Genomic DNA, 15989 nt, shown 5'->3' on the forward strand with positions numbered 1-15989 from the left:
GAGAGTGTCATCTTAATTCTTGAAGTGTTTTGTCAACCAGTGTTATCCCTTGCCCAACTCTGAAATGTCTGTAGAGATCCTCAGGGGCTGATCTTTACTGCACCTTTGTACTCTTCAGGTTGGTGTGAGCTGTGTTCCTGTCGTTAGGCAATAAAGGGCACTTTGGCGCTTACTGATCTGAGCTGCCCGTGGGGCTTCCAGAACAAGAGCGAAGTGGAATCACTGAGACCATAGGTGATAGGGGCACCTCTGGCTCACATATGGGCAGCCCACATATGGCATTATTTTGCTTGTCTCTCTCCATTTTTCTTAAATTTACAACTTCAAATTTTCTTTGTTTTCAAAAACTAAGTGACACGGAAATTTCTTTTTTAAAAAAACTTTTAGCCCGCCGCCGCCACTACTGTAGCACTCGGGGCCCCTCAACACAGGCGGCGGAGGCGGAGGCGGAGGCCATGGCGGCGGGATGGCCGACGCGACAAGCCCGAGGTGCTTAGGGCTGCTGGCGACGACAGCCCGCATCCGCAGCCCCCCCGAGCCGCCGGGGAAAACCTCACCCGCCCGAGCAGGAGAAGCAGCCGCCGCAGCACAGCGACAGCTCCAATGGCGTTAAAATGGAGAATGATGAATCAAAGAAGAGAAACCTGAATTAAAAGAAAAATCTACAGGCAATAAGAGGGCCAATGGATTTCACCCTCATTCAAAAGACAAGAATTCAGGCACTGGAGAAAAGAAGGGTCCAAATCGTAACAGAGTTTTTATTAGCAACATCCCATATGACATGAAATAGCAAACCGTTAAAGATCTAATGAGAGGAAAAGTTGGGTCAGGTTACATACGTGGAGCTCTTTAAGGATGCGGAAGGAAAATCAAGGGGTTGTGGTGTGGTTGAATTCAAAGATGAAGAATTTGTCAAGAAAGCACTAGAAACTATGAACAAATATGATCTTAGTGGAAGACCCTTGAATATCAAAGAGGATCCTGATGGAGCAAATGCTCGTAGGGCATTGCCACCAACAGGGGGATCATTTCCAGGAGGACATGTACCCAACATGGGATTGGGATTGATGAATTTACCACCTTCCATTCTCAATAATCCAAACGTTCCTCCTGAGATTATTAGTAATTTGCAGGCTGGGAGACTTGGTTCCACAATTTTTGTTGCTTGGTTCCACAATTTGTTGCTTCAAAGTTGGTTGGAAGGAGCCAAAGGAAGTGTTCAGCGTAGCTGGAACTGTAAAGTGGACAGATATTAAAGAAGACAAAGATGGCAAGAGCAGAGGAATGGGCACAGTCACTTCTGAACAGGCAATTGAAGCAGTTCAAGCAATTTCTGTGTTCATTGGGCAGGTTTCGTTTGATAGACCTATGCATGTGAAAATGGATGACAAGTCTGTCCCTCATGAAGGCTACCGTTCATATGATAGTAAAACACCACAATTACCACGTGGTCTTGGAGGCACCGGAATGGGACTTGGTCCATGTGGACAGCCTATTAGTGCCAGACAGTTGAACGTAGGTGGTGGAATGGGAAATTTAGGTCCAAGTGGTATGGGAATGGATGGTCCAGGTTTTGGAGGAATGAATAGAACTGGAGGAGGAATTGGGTTTGATGGTCTGGAAGCAATGAATAGCATGGGAGGATTTGGAGGAGTTAGTCAAATGGGAGAGCTATACCGTGGTGCGATGACTAGTAGCATGGAGAGAGATTCTGGATGTGGTGATATTGGAATAAATCGAGGCTTTGGAGATTCCTTTGGTAGACTTGGTGGTGGAATGGGTGGCATGAACAGTGTGACTGGAGGAATGGGGATGGGACTGGATCAGATGAGTTCCAGCTTTGATAGAATGGGACCAGGTATAGGAGCTATCCTGGAAAGGACTATCAATATGGATCGAAGATTTTTATCAGGTCCAATGGGAAGTGGAATGAGAGACAGAATAGGCTCCAAAGGCAGCCAGATATTTGTCAGAAATGTCATGTAATGTTTGCAGAAATAAAAATGGAGAATGGAAGGTCAAAAGGCTGTGGAACAGTCAGATCTGACTCCCCAGGATCAGCTGAAAAAGGCTGCAGAATAATGAATGGCATAAAAATCACTGGCAGAGAAATTGATGTTCTCTTGGATCATAATGCATAATTTGAAACCACGGTTGGAACATTCTTACATCTGTTTTGCTGAATCTCTTAGTAAAAGTCATTTTTTAAAGTAATACTGTATGCTTACAAAAGTTGTAAAAATGTACTTTTAAAACTCCCACCAGCTTTTAACAGTATAGTGTTAAATATACTCTGATTTTTGTTAATCTCAAGTTTGGATTTTTAAAGACAGCAAGTCTGGTCGTTCAGTTTAAATGAATGGTTATACTATTTTTAATGAAATAAGCCATTTTCATGTTGTTTTCAGTTCTACGTAGTGGGATTTGTTTGTTCAAGTGTCCCCAGCTTTTATCAACTTATTGTAAGGTAAAACATAGATGGTTTTTTCAAAACTTCTGTTTAATATATGTAATTGTCCTTGAAAAGCAAGGGCTCAGACAAATTAGGATATGATCTTGGTTGGTTTTAAATTACTTTTTGTTGGTGATAAAGAATTATTGTAAGTTTTAGATTCTAGAGTTCAGAATATTTTTCATTTGACTTAAATGAAGAAATGGAGTTTTCTTTCTCTGCCCTTCCCCATCATTCACATTTTCCACATGACACTATTAACATTAACCGCCACAGCCCCTTATTATTTCCAATAATTCCAAGTTCATATAGAACTGATAATGTTGCAATCCCCAAGTATAATAATAGGCAGATTACTCCCAACTTTCTGTCTAGTTTCCAGCCATTAAGATGAACTGCTAAGAAAAGAAAAATAATTGAAATGTTGAGAAAGATGGTTATGTAAGTTAGTCCTCTACTCTTCACTTCTACAGGAGCAGATGCATTTATAAATGCAGTTTTAATAAACCATGGAACTCCTAGGCACAGCATATCGAACACGTTGGATCCCACAGTGGTAGACGTAGCCATATCTCCTTTGCCTGCAAAAAAAGCATGTTGTTAAAATATGCATACCAATACTGTATTTTATTAATAAGCTTCATAAGAATAAACACTGGATACTTCTGTTTGTTTCGGAAAATTGTTGTGTTAGAGCAAAAGTTACTGAGTTTGTATTTTTGAATTTTGGGGGGGGTTAGTGTTTGAAGTCTTAACATTTATTTATCCAATAATTATCTATTTATTAAACCATTTTTCAATAAGGTATGTAGATTACTTGTTGTTTTTCATCGTAACGTGGTTAATTATGATTTACTGCACATTTCAGATGAATATTATTTGGGGGTTTAGATTCAGTGAAATTAATCTGCTATTAAATAGTAAATCCTTCCCCTTGAGTCACTCCTTTTTTTTTCTTCAAAGTATGTTACTGAGGAAATAAATATTTTAAAGGTACCTTTGCTCAGTGTATTTCAGCCAGGCTTTTAAGAATGGGCATTGCAGTTTGACGGACCTACTTCTTACCTTTTCTTAGAACAAACACACTTGCGATCGTGTCTGGTATGCTTGTTCCTGCTGCTAATAAAGTAAGACCCATTACTGTATCTGGAATTTCTAATGTTTCCCCTGTAATAAACATAGATATTACAAGTTCCAAATCTTATAGATTCACTAACTGTTCTCTGCAGATATTTCTTTCCTGAAAAAGAAAATAGGCATATTTAGATTTCAGAACCAAGATGTACTTACTTAGATTTTAGCTAGCAAAATATTTGAATAATATTGGTGAATTGGTAACCCAAGTAGCACAGATTTTTAATGGCAGATATTGTTATTTGATACACAAAATTCTACCAAGGAGTTATTTCCCTACCTGCTATGCTTACAGAAGTTTTGGATGTCCACTGTTATCAAGGCTGTTGCTTAAAATACGCTAATGAGATTGGTCATTTTCTCTTTTCCTTTTTAAAAACATTTCCTAAAGAAGTCAGATTTAAGCAAATTATTTATAGCTGTTTTTAAGCTGTAAATGTGTTAACATGGTATGCATTTTTAAAGTCCCACTTTAATGACAGACCTTAGTCTAGTGTTTTCTTTGGGAAATCATAAATCTGAGGAAAACAAAATAGGATTCTGCTTGAGTCTTTCTATCTTTATGGTCCTAGTTTAATACTTCTGTTAAATCTGATGTCAGTTCAACATTTTTAATAAACGTATTCATTTTGGGAAACAGAACTAGAGGGAAGTTTAAAAAAAAAGTAAATGTAACTGCTCTTAATATTGTAATTGAAAACTTACTTTAGAATTTTTTTCTTAAAATGTTAAAAGAACTTCAAGTAGCATGTTTATTGCATGCTTATATGTTGATATTGGAATTGCAGTTGGTTGTTAATTTTGTTACTGGTTTGCCAGAGTTCATATGTACATAAATAACGCTAATATTTATCAAAAAAATTTTTTTAAATTTTATATTGGAGTTTAGTTGATTAACTGTTGTGTTAGTTTCAGGTGTACAGCAAAGTGATTCAGTTATACATATACATGTATCTATTCTTTTTCAGATTCTTTTCCCATTTAGATTATTGCAGAATATTGAGCAGAGTTCCCTGTGCTATACAGTAGGTCCTTGTTGGTTATCTATTTTAAATATAGTAGTATGCATATGTCAATCCCAAACTCCCAATATATCCCTCCCCCCCCAGCTTTCCCCTTTGGTAACCATAAGTTTGTTTTCTAAGTCTGTGAGTGTGTGTCAGTTTTGTAAATAAGTTCATTTGTATCATTTTTTTGAGATTCTGCATGTAAGCGATATCATATACTTGTCTTTCTCTGTCTGACTTACTTCACTTTAGTATGATAATCTCCACGTCCATCCATGTTGCTGCAAATAGCATTATTTCCTTCCTTTTTAATGGCTGAGTAATATTCCATTGTATGTATGTACCACATCTTCTTTATCCATTCATCTGTCAGTGGACATTTAGGTTGCTTCCATGTCTTGGCTATTGTGAATAGCGCTGCTGTGAACGTTGGGGTGCACGTATCCTTTTGAACCATGGTTTTCTCTGGGTATATGCCCAGGAGTAGGATTGCTGGATCGTATGGTAGCTCTATTTTTAGTGTTTTAAGGAATCTCCATACTGTTCTCCATAGTGGCTGTACCAATTTACATTCCCACCAGCAGTGCAAGAGTGTTCCCTTTTCTCCACACCCTCTCCAGCATTTGTTGTTTGTAGATTTTCTGATGATGCCCATTCCAACCAGTGTGAGGTGGTACCTCATTGTAGTTTTGATTTGCATTTCTCTAATAATTAGCTATGTTGAGCATCTTTTCATGTTGCTGTTGCCCATCTGTATTCTTCTTTAGAGAAATGTCTATTTAGGTCCTCTGTCCATTTTTTAAAAAAAATACTACTCTTTATTTATTTACTTATTCTTGGCTGCTTTTGGGTCTTCATTGATGCACACAGGCTTTCTCTAGTTGCGGTGAGCGGGGGCTACTGTTCGTTGTGGGGTGTGGGCTTCTCATTGCGGTGGCTTCTCTTGTTGTGGAGCACGGGCTCTAGTCATGTGGGCTTCAGTAGTTACAGCACGCGGGCTCAGTAGTTGCGGCATGCAGGCCCTAGAGTGCAGGCTCAGTAGTTGTGGTGCATGGGCTTAGTTGCCCTGCGGCATGTGGGATCTTCCTGGACCAGGGATCGAACCCGTGTCCCCTGCATTGGCAGGCAGATTCTTAACCACTGTGCCACCAGGGAAGTCCCCTGTCCATTTTTTTGATTGGGTTGTTTATTGTCTCTCTCAATTTTTAAAATTTGAATTTGTGGTCAACATTTAAAAATCAAAAGATAGCTAATAAAAATGTAAAGTTCCAGTGTCTTTGAAAATGAGAATATCTGGTTATACTCAGCCCACATTACTGCATGGTAAAAATTGGCTGGGGTAGCCTCTCTCCTCCCTTCAGTCGCTGGACTTGCTAGTTTCCCCCACTCCCCACCAGGCCTCAGTGTGTTCTCAACACTGAGACTGAGTGGCAGCTGCTATCTGTTCACTCACACTTGGTCTGCTTTACTTGTTTCCATTGCCTACCTGGTTCTGCAGACATTGGAATTGGCAGCTGTTTGCACAGAGCTGATTATACTCCTTACGTTCAAAGGATGTGTTGACCTTTGCTACCTGTGAGGAAGTCAGGGCAGGGATTATTGTGCCCATTTTCCAGATTGGGAAACTGAGGCCCAAAGTTAAACAAGTTGCCCAGGATCACATAGCAACTTTACTGCTGAGATGGGAGTAGTTTTATGGATGCTTAAGCTTTGCATTTGGTTTGTAATTTTTGACTATGAGAACATGGAGACATTTAATTTTTTCCCACTGTCCTCTGGTCCCACAACTATAAAAAGAGAATACTGGTTTAGATTAGTAGTTTCCAGACTTCGTGGATTTCTAAAATTCCCCGAAAATTGGGGTACCCAAACACAGGGTTGTCAACATTGGTATCAACTTACAAAACAAAACCCCAAACATTTGCTACCACCACTATTTCATAAAAGAAGAGATAAATAATAACTATAAAAGATGGAAGAACATAGTCTCAGAATAAAGGAGGTTTCTTTCATCAAAGTGTCTATGCATATGTACAAATATTATTAAACATTTCCTTAATTTTCCATTTCACCATGGCAGATAGAGGCACTAGTTTTGGGGGAGTGGCTGGCTTGGGAGATCTTTAAGGTTATGTCTAGCTTACTCATTCTAGATCTTTTTTTTTTCCAGTGCTGTAGTGAGAGCCAGTTCACCAAGCCAGCCCCCAGATATACATCAGAATATCTGCAGTGTCCTGGGCAGTTATTTGGGCACATGCCCTTCTGGTTTCTCTTCTGCTCCTGTTTCCAGATCCTCTGGCCTTCATGAGTAGAAAGAAATCACCTGGTCCTTATGAAAAGATTATTCAATAGTTGGGAGTTAGTTTCTGGTCACAAATGGAGCGTTCACTGGATAGAACCATGCTAAGGGCTCTCTGAGGGGGTGACAAATAAGAAGCTGGACACAGGGCCTGCCTGATCTCAGAAAGCACCAATTCTGAGAAAACAGTCTTAGAAAACTGGAGAAAAATAAGCTTTACGGGAGAGGTCGAGAGAGAAGTGGTTGAGTTCCAATTCTGCTACCAATTTACTGTGGAACCTTGGACAGTCCACCACCCCCCCGCCCACTCTGTGCCTGAGTTTCCTTCTCCATAAAGCAGAGGGATTGGGTTGGATGCTTTAAGCTTTCTTTTAGTTCCCATATGCTATGATTTAATGTAATTCAGTTCATAAAATCAAAACATAAATGGGGAAGGCCCTTACAGGTCATCTAGTAGAAGTACCCTGCTATTTAACTACATGCAAATGAAACCTCTCAGCCACAGCTTCAAGGGACCCCAGATGTCCCTTCCATCCCTCCGAGCAGTGCTTTGCTCTGAGAGAGGCAGGGAGGTGGAGTGGTGGAGTTACCCAGTGTGCCATTCGTGGGTTAGGAAAGGGCCTTCTTGTTTCATTAAGAGCCCAACTTTCCTGTCCCTAGGCTACAGGGCTCTTAGGAGGAGCAATCTTCCTTCTCTGCTGTGTTCGTTGACTCCAGTTCACCTTTTCTCTTTATTTTCAGTTAGGAGCAAATTATGACCACCTCTGTGGGTTTACTTACTTGCTGAAATTTTTTTCTTTGGAACCTCAGGGAATGTGGGGTAGAAGGGGTGGGTGAGACTCATGGGTCCTTAGAATATCAGGGTTGGAGAGACACACAGAGAGGATCCAGTTTGGATCCCCAGCTGAAGTGTGAGTCACTCCAGTCACCTTCCTATCAAATGCTTATCCAGCCTTTCCTTGACTACCAAAGAGAAGCACTCTGTATTTTGGCGTAACACTGAGTGATGTTCCTTTTACTGAGCCGAAATCTCTTTTCTGTGATTTTTTACCAGTTGTTTCTGGCTCTGTCCTCTGCAGCCACTCAAGAGAAATCTGTTTCCTTTTCAGTTCTGAGGTCAGACCTGTAGACTTTTCTTGCAGCTGAGCATGTCCTGCACCCTCACCCATTTCTCTTTTGATATAATTTGTAAACTTTCTCCTTGGGCCTCACCCTGATTTGCTTATTCAGTTTCTTTCAACAAGTGAGTAATTTTTATCATACAACAAATGAGTAATATTCACTAAGTGCCTACCATATGCTAGGTATCGTGCTGGGTGTTGGTGATGGAGTGGAGATTAAAACCCGCTTCCTGGCTTCTGGGATGTGGTGGGAAGAACATGCCGTTGAGTGAGGAATTCGAAGTTAGAGTGGTTGGGTTTGAACTCCAGCTCTACCACTTACCATTTTGTGCCATTGGACAAGTTGTTCAACCTCTCGGATCCGCAGTTTCCCCATCTGTTGAATGGAGGGAAATAATAACGACTACTTCATTAGGGTTATTAGTAGTTAATAAATAAAAAGTGCTTATCTATTTTGATGATCTATCCCTATGTTTCTAAATATTGAAGGTTAAAATAATTCAATTTGCAAAAACAAGTGCTTAGAGTCAAGCTTGGCACATTCTAAACACTGGAAAAATGTTAGCTCTGGTTACTGTGATGGAGCAGAAGACACTGAGGTGTATAGACTGAGGAATTCACTAAGCTACTTCACTAAGGAAGTAGCTTTTAAGCTGAGGTTTTGCAAGGTGGGCAAGAGCTGGTTAGGTGTCAAGGGAGAGGAGAGCAGTTCAGACAGAGGAAACAGCATGTGCAAAGGTCCTGAGGAGAAGATCTTGGCACGTGGCAGGAGCTGAAAGCAAGCCAACGTGGATGGTGCTTTGTTAGTGAGAGAGGGAGAGCAGTGGGGGACATGGGGCTGGAGTGGTGACTAGGGCTGTGTAATGCAGGACTGCATATGTCATTTGAAGGACTTAGGTATTCTAAGAGCAATGGCCAGTCAAAGGGCTTTAAGTGGTGGAGAAGCATGACAAAGATTTGCTTTTTAAGATCACTCTGGGGCTTCCCTGGTGGCGCAGTGGTTGAGAGTCCACCTGCCGATGATCCATGGATTCTGAATACATGGAATTCTTTGGAATCCATGTCTTTTAATTTGTACCCTCTTATTAGTGCAACCAAGGATCATATTCGTTCTTTAGGCGGTCTTAAAAAAACAGTGGCTCATATCCAGGGTCTTATTACAAAGGCCTTGCTTTCACTTACTAGTCTTCAAACTCCCCAAAGAATTATGTGATAAAGGCTTAAAGTATTATCCTATATAGAAAAGTGACAGTCGTTTAGGTTGGAAATCTTTAGATTACGGGAGCACAAACTCCACCTATATGGGTTCTGGCATTGTAACCGGTGGTGGCGAGGAAGATCTCCAGATAGTCCTGAAATCCTGAGGTGGTCTGAGCCCTCTGCTCTCCAGGCATGGGTGCCTTTGACTGTGCACCATTTTGGGATGCCCATGGAGTCGAGTGAGGCCTTTGAACCAAGTCTTGGGTGGAGAGACAATTCTTTTATGAGGTACCATGCCCCCACTCCTTTCCGGTCAATGGAACTAAAATAATAGGGCAAGAGTTAGGTGGATTGTAAGTGACCCGTTGACATCAGAATGACAGATCAAATAATTTATTTTCTTCTAAATCTGGACTATGCTGCTATAACTCCCAGGAACTATTTTTAGCGCCCATCACTCTTGTTCTACTTGTGAGCATTTGTTGGGGTGTGCACACACACACATACACACTGCTTAAAGAGACACACACACTCACACGTCCTCAAACGGAAGCAGGTGTGAGCACGTATACACGAGTGACCTTGATCACAAGAGCACGTCCAGCCTCCCAACTCACAGTGTCTCCCCTTGACCTACAGACTCACACATCCCTGCAAGCACATCCCACACGGGCCTGCCTTTAGATCTGAAGAGGTCATCTGGCCATCTCCTGCTTCCTTCTGTGTCCTGGTTAACTGCCTGAGAAATGGTTAGGATCTTGCTGCTCAAAGTGATGTTGGTGGACCAGCAGCACTGGCTGGCATCGCCTGGGGGCTGTTAAAAAGGCAGACTCTCAGGCGCTACCCCAGGCCTCCTGCATCAGAATCTGTCTTTTAACAAGATCCCCAGGTGGTCTGTATGCATACTGAAGTTTGAGAAGCCCTTAGCTAAAATATTTGCCTTCTTTGGTAAACACAGCTGCAGCTCCAACCAGAGGAGCTCTGCTTTTATGTTTTACGCCAATGGCTTCCACAGAGGATTTTGCTGGAAGACAGGGCTCCCCTGCTAGGGTGCGTGTGAAGCTGCCACACCACACTGTGGGCTCTCAGGCTTGTAGGATCTGGTCTCCTCTCAGAGCTGCCTCTGTGGCTGCATTCTTCTATCTGGGACCTTCTCATCAACTTTTCCTGTTTGCTAGAACTTTCTCTCTCGCCTCCTCTCCCTTTGGACGGCTAAATCCCTTGCAAGAGCAGATCTGTCAGTTTCAATTTAGCTATCTCATAGGCTTCCAGTTCACTGTGTCTCTTTGCTAATACTGAGCACACTTGGAATTATGTGCTCAAGTCCACCTCTCCAAGAGATTACAAACTCCATCAGGTGAGGAATTACGTCTGTCTTGTTACCTGTATAGGCACACAATAAATATGCATTCAAAGAACGAATGATAAAGGTAGCTTATTCTAAGAGGAGTACGAGTAAAAGTCATTCACTCATTCATTCATTCACACAGAAAACATTTCTTGAGCATCTACTGTGTACCAAGCAGTGTATGGAGTCCTGGGGACATACATAGCTCAGGTCTCGGTCCTGACTTTGTTGCTCAGAGTCTAGTAGGTGGAGATGGACGTGTAAACCCCTAGGTACAGGTGGAAGCCCATATTGGTTACCATGAGACACAAAGGAAGGAGGGGCTGATTGTATCTTGTCCCTGAGATGGTTTGTTAATATCTCAGCCAGGCTTTGAGCTGCTCTGTTTCTCTCTCGGTGAGGAACTGGCTATTCCAAGGAGCTTTCTCAGAAGGAACCCTTGGCTTAGAGGACATTCTAAATCTTGATTCTGAATTTTTCTTAATTTCCATGGGTAAATTTCTCAAGCATAAATATTGATTTTTAATGAATAAATCTCTGACTTCTCTCTTTTTTTTTTTTTTTACGGTACGTGGGCCTCTCACTGTTGTGGCCTCTCCCGTTGCGGAGCACAGGCTCCAAACGCGCAGGCTCAGCGGCCATGGCTCACAGGCCCAGCCGCTCCGCGGCATGTGGGATCTTCCCGGACCGGGGCATGAACCCGTGTCCCCTGTATCGGGACTCTCAACCACTGTGCCACCAGGGAAGCCCTGACTTCTCTTTTTTTTAAAGCAGTGCTCTTCTATTTCAGTTTGTTGGGGGTGGTTCCCTATCCTTCGTTTCTCCCCAGAGATCAGATGTAGAATCAACCCAAATATAAAGACAAAGCAAAGGCCTGAATAAGGAAAATCTTGGAGAGCTTAGACAATTTCTTCTTTCTTTCCTGCTGTCTCTCTTTCCATCCCTCCATCCTTCTTTCTCCTTTCTTATGTTCTTAGGATTCAGTATCATTCACCTCCACACATGGCTTATCATCTTAGCGGAGCAAAGAGATAAATAAGCAATGTAGCTAAGTGTGCCATATGTTCTGATGGGAAGGGTGTTTTGCTCTGAGGGCACACAGCAGAAGTATCTGTCCTAGTCTAGAGTCAGGCTCCTGGAGGAAGCAACATTTCAGTTGAGAACTGGGGATGAACAAGTGTTAGGGGAAGTGTCAGAGGTAGAGGTCAGTGCCAGGGTAGGGGGGCAGTCAGAGTGGTGGGAGTGTTGCAGGTAGCGCATAGCATGTGCAAAGGCCCGGAAGCAAGAGGGAGCACAAAATGTTGGGGGAGCTGAGAGAGGAGCAGCAGTGGCTGGGACATAGGGGCTTGGAGGGAAGGAGTTTGGGGGTGATGGGGAGGCAGTGGCCTCATGGTGCAGGACTCAGTAAGCCGCTTGCAGTTGTTTGGACTTGGTCCTGGGCAAATGGGGAGCTAATGAAGGGTTTTAGGCTGAGGAGTGGTATGACCATATTTGAGTATTGGTAAGATTGCTAGTACGGAGAACATATTCATGGGATAAGTCTGAAGGTAGGGCAGCTAGACAGGGGGCTGTTGTAGTTGCTCTGGATGAGCAAAGTAGTGAGTGTGCTCCTGGAGATGGGGCCACCTTGACCCTGGGGGGCGGGGGAAGGGTTGGGCGGTGGTTTGGCAGCTACCAAAATAAGAGACCTTTTAGGAAAGTGTTTTAAAAAATGTAAGCTGCACTCATAAGGATGATTCTAACTGGGAAGTGAATTAATGATTTCCTGTGACTCCAGTCTACCCTGGAACAGATCCTCAAATGGGCAAATTGGGGGTGAGTTATGTGGAGGGATTTCAGAGACCTCTGAAGTCCCTCTGCCCTGTACCACTTTCCCTCACATCCTGTAGATGTCTAAATTCTATCACTGACACCTTGGCTAACACACAAATCCAAATGGACCTGTACTATTAAGTTAAGGTGTAACAAATGTATTTACGTTGCAGAAAAACACTGTTTGTGCCTGCATGGATTTGATCCTGAGTTCTTTCCCCGGGCTAAAATTCTCTGTCCGGAAATAATGGATTTTCATGTATTCTCTCCCATTGATCTGAAGTCCTCATAAAATCCATAAGAGGTGGGTGGAGAGGTCTGGGATTATTATTCCCATTTAACAGATGAGGAAGTGGAGGAAGGCTCCGGAAAGAAGCTGAATTGCCCAAGGTTAATGACAGAGTTAAGACTAGAGACTGAGGCCTTCCTCCTGCAATGGCCTCCTCCCTACTCCAGACAAGTCCAAGTGCAGAGTTAGCTGACCCAACCTGAAACTGGAGGGAGGGGCGAGCAGAGGGCTGGGGAGAGAAGGGTGCAGGCAGGCATCCATCTGGTGGGAGCCCACCTGCCCGAGACTTTCTGGCGGTTCCTTTCCCTGCAATCTCTTTGGGCAATCTCCCAACCCAGGGACCTTCCTGTGGGCTCATTCATCCTATTTGCTTTCTGCTCTGCCAGTGGGATGGGAGAGTCAAAAAGCATTTGCTATAGGCTTTTATTTCACTTATTTATTTCTTAGATGAGTGAGGAATGGAAACGGATCAAGGGGGGAATGTCAGGCCAGAAGAGGGGAGACAGGGAACAGCACTGATAAAATATTAGCAGACCCTCTGCACGAGGCCTGTTAAAGGAGAAGTAATGACATTAAATATCTTTGTGTCAGCAAAGTTCTTTATGGCTCAGAAAATTCTTCCATCTCCATCTTCCCACTCAACCCCTTTCTAGTACTTTCCTGGTAGGTTTGTTGAAGGGAAGAAATGAGATAGTGTCATAAAGTATGTGGTAGAAGTGCTCAACTATCACAAACACCTTGTCTTCCTCCTTCATCCCTCCGTTGCACTGGGTACAATTTCAGTGATAACATTCAAAATTGCTTGCATTTATCGAGCACTTGCTATAAGCCAGACACTATGCTAAGCTCCTTGCAGGCCTTATCCCATTTCATCTTCATAACAGTCTTCTAAGGAAGGGAGTATGACACTTCTTTTAGAGATGAGGCCAGAGAAGTAAGCCTGCTAGATAAGTCAGCACAGCTATATTGTGGAAGAGCTAGATTTTGCATCCAGGCTGTCTTCAAGCTCCTTGCTGCCTCCCAGTCAAAAGTATTGTCTCCTTTCTCCTCCTCAAATCTGTCTGAGCTCCCACTACCAGCATCTTTGCCCTTAAAACAGTGGTTCTCAACCAGTGGTTCTCTCAATCACTGGGAGAAATTTAAAAAACACTGATGCCTGGGTCCCACCCCAGCTACCCTGATGTAAGTGGTCTGGGGTGTGGCCTGGGCCTTGGCATTTTAAAAGCTCCCTGGGTGAGTCCATTTTGTACAGCCAGGGTTGAGACACCGCTCTAAAGTGTTTGTAATGGCATTTGCCTCTCCCACGTTTCACAGGTTGACTAGGTTTTTGCTTACTCATGGGACCTTAGATACCTACAGGGATCAGGCAGGTAGAAACAGTTTAGTTGGTAGGCTTTTTTTTTTTTTTTTAAAACAACAAAGTGAAAGTGTGATAATAAAGACAATTGGGAGGACATTAGGGAGTGGTGGGGACAGTGGTAAACTTAAGAGCTCTTACCCACATAAGGAGGAACCATGCTACTCCAATCAGTTACTGCCATCTGGGCCCAGAGTGGCCAAGTCTTATTTTTCTCAAGAGAAGATGAAAGTCACTATTTATTATGGGAAATCTCCCAATTTTTAAATGTTGACAATCCCTTTTAAAATATTAAAACACCGTCTGGGACTTCCCTGGTGGCTCAGTGGTTAAGAATCCGCCTGCCAATGCAGGGGACGCGGGTTCAAGCCCTGATCTGGGAAGATCCCACATGCCGCAGAGCAACTAAGCCCATGCACCACAACTACTGAGCCTGTGCTCTAGAGCCTGCGAGCCACAACTGCTGAAGCCTGCACGCCTAGAGCCCGTGCTCTGCAACAAGAGAAGCCACCGCAATGAGAAGCCTGCGCACTGCAACGAAGAGTAGCCCCCGCTCACTGCAACTAGAGAAAGCCCGTGCACAGCAACAGAGACCAAACGCAGCCATAACTAACTAACTAACAACTAACTAACTATCTAACAAAAAAACCCATAACACCATCTAGATTAAAGATGTTTAGTTTTCAGATGTACTTTGTGGGCCCCCGGTTCATGTTCTCTCTCTTAATTTTTTTACTCCACAAACTACTCAGAACCCTGGCCCTTAGGGTTTATTTATCTGACCACAAATCACCTTGTGTTGTTAATTTACATTAAATAGCTTATGATTTTTAAATTGGTAAATGTAATACATGTATTCAGTATAGAAAGTACAAAACATGCACATAAAGGACAAAAAAAAATCATCTATGTTCTCTCTACCCAGAAACAAACATGTTGTGAATACGTTCAGTCTTTACTTCTCTATCACATACAGATCATTAGATATGGAACATGGTAAAAATACAGATTCCTGGGTTCTGCTCTTGGGCCCATTAGTAGTCCTGGGGGAGGCCCAGGAATCTGAACGTATAACATGTTTTGAGTAGATTATGATGTACAGCTGGCATTGCAACGCTCTTTTCTTAAAAAGTAGGCTTTCAAAAACATGTTTTCCTTATGTCATTTAGTATTCTGTGTAATTAATGCTTATGTAACATTTTATCATTTGCATATCTCACAAGCTATTCTTTATCATTGGACATTTACAGTGTAAAGCATGTTTTATATAATGAATAATGGTGAAATGAACGTCTCTCTAAATAAATTATCTTATATACCCGTTTCATTAGGATAAATTCCTACAAGTAGAATCATTGGATCAATAAATATGTATATATTCAGGCTTCTGTTATAAATGGCCAAATTGTCTTCTGCAAAGACTTAAAAAGATTAAACAGTTTACATGTTTGTCTTCTGTAGAGAGCAGAGAATCAGTTTCTCTATGTCTCTGTTAAAACTGGGAATTAACATTTAAAACTAATTCATTAGAAGCAAATGCAGCTTATTTTTATTTGAATTTGATTGTTGCATGCTAGAGAGGTTGAGCATTTTTTTCTTTTTCTTTTTTGCCATTTATATCTCTGTTAATGATTGTCCCTTTCCTACTTATTCTTGTTTATATTAAGGGCTTTATATCTTTTTCTGTCATGTATGTGAAACCCCTTTTTCCAATTTTAAAATTTGCCTTTTAATATTAAAAAGTGTTTTTCATTCTGAAATTCTAATTCAGTATAGTCAAATCTGTAGATGTTTTTTCTTTATGTAGATATGTTTTTCTTTATGTGCGTGAGGATTTATATAATCTCAAGTTTAAAAAACACATACATTTTCTTCTACTTAAGAACTACATTTTAAATTTCACTCTTAAACCCACTGCAAATTATTTTTGGCATATATATAATGCAAGATGCCATTCAAATTTTTATTTC

General features: G+C 42.0%; 1 pseudogene; it reads left to right on the plus strand.

Annotated features, from left to right (window-relative positions):
* Positions 1 to 599: 599 nt before the first annotated feature.
* On the plus strand, positions 600 to 2141 carry LOC112402991 (myelin expression factor 2 pseudogene; annotated as a pseudogene).
* The last annotated feature ends 13848 nt before the right edge of the window (positions 2142 to 15989 follow it).

Source organism: Neophocaena asiaeorientalis, unplaced genomic scaffold (assembly GCF_003031525.2).
Source record: "Neophocaena asiaeorientalis asiaeorientalis breed wild unplaced genomic scaffold, Neophocaena_asiaeorientalis_V1.1 scaffold548, whole genome shotgun sequence".
NCBI lineage: Eukaryota > Metazoa > Chordata > Mammalia > Artiodactyla > Phocoenidae > Neophocaena > Neophocaena asiaeorientalis.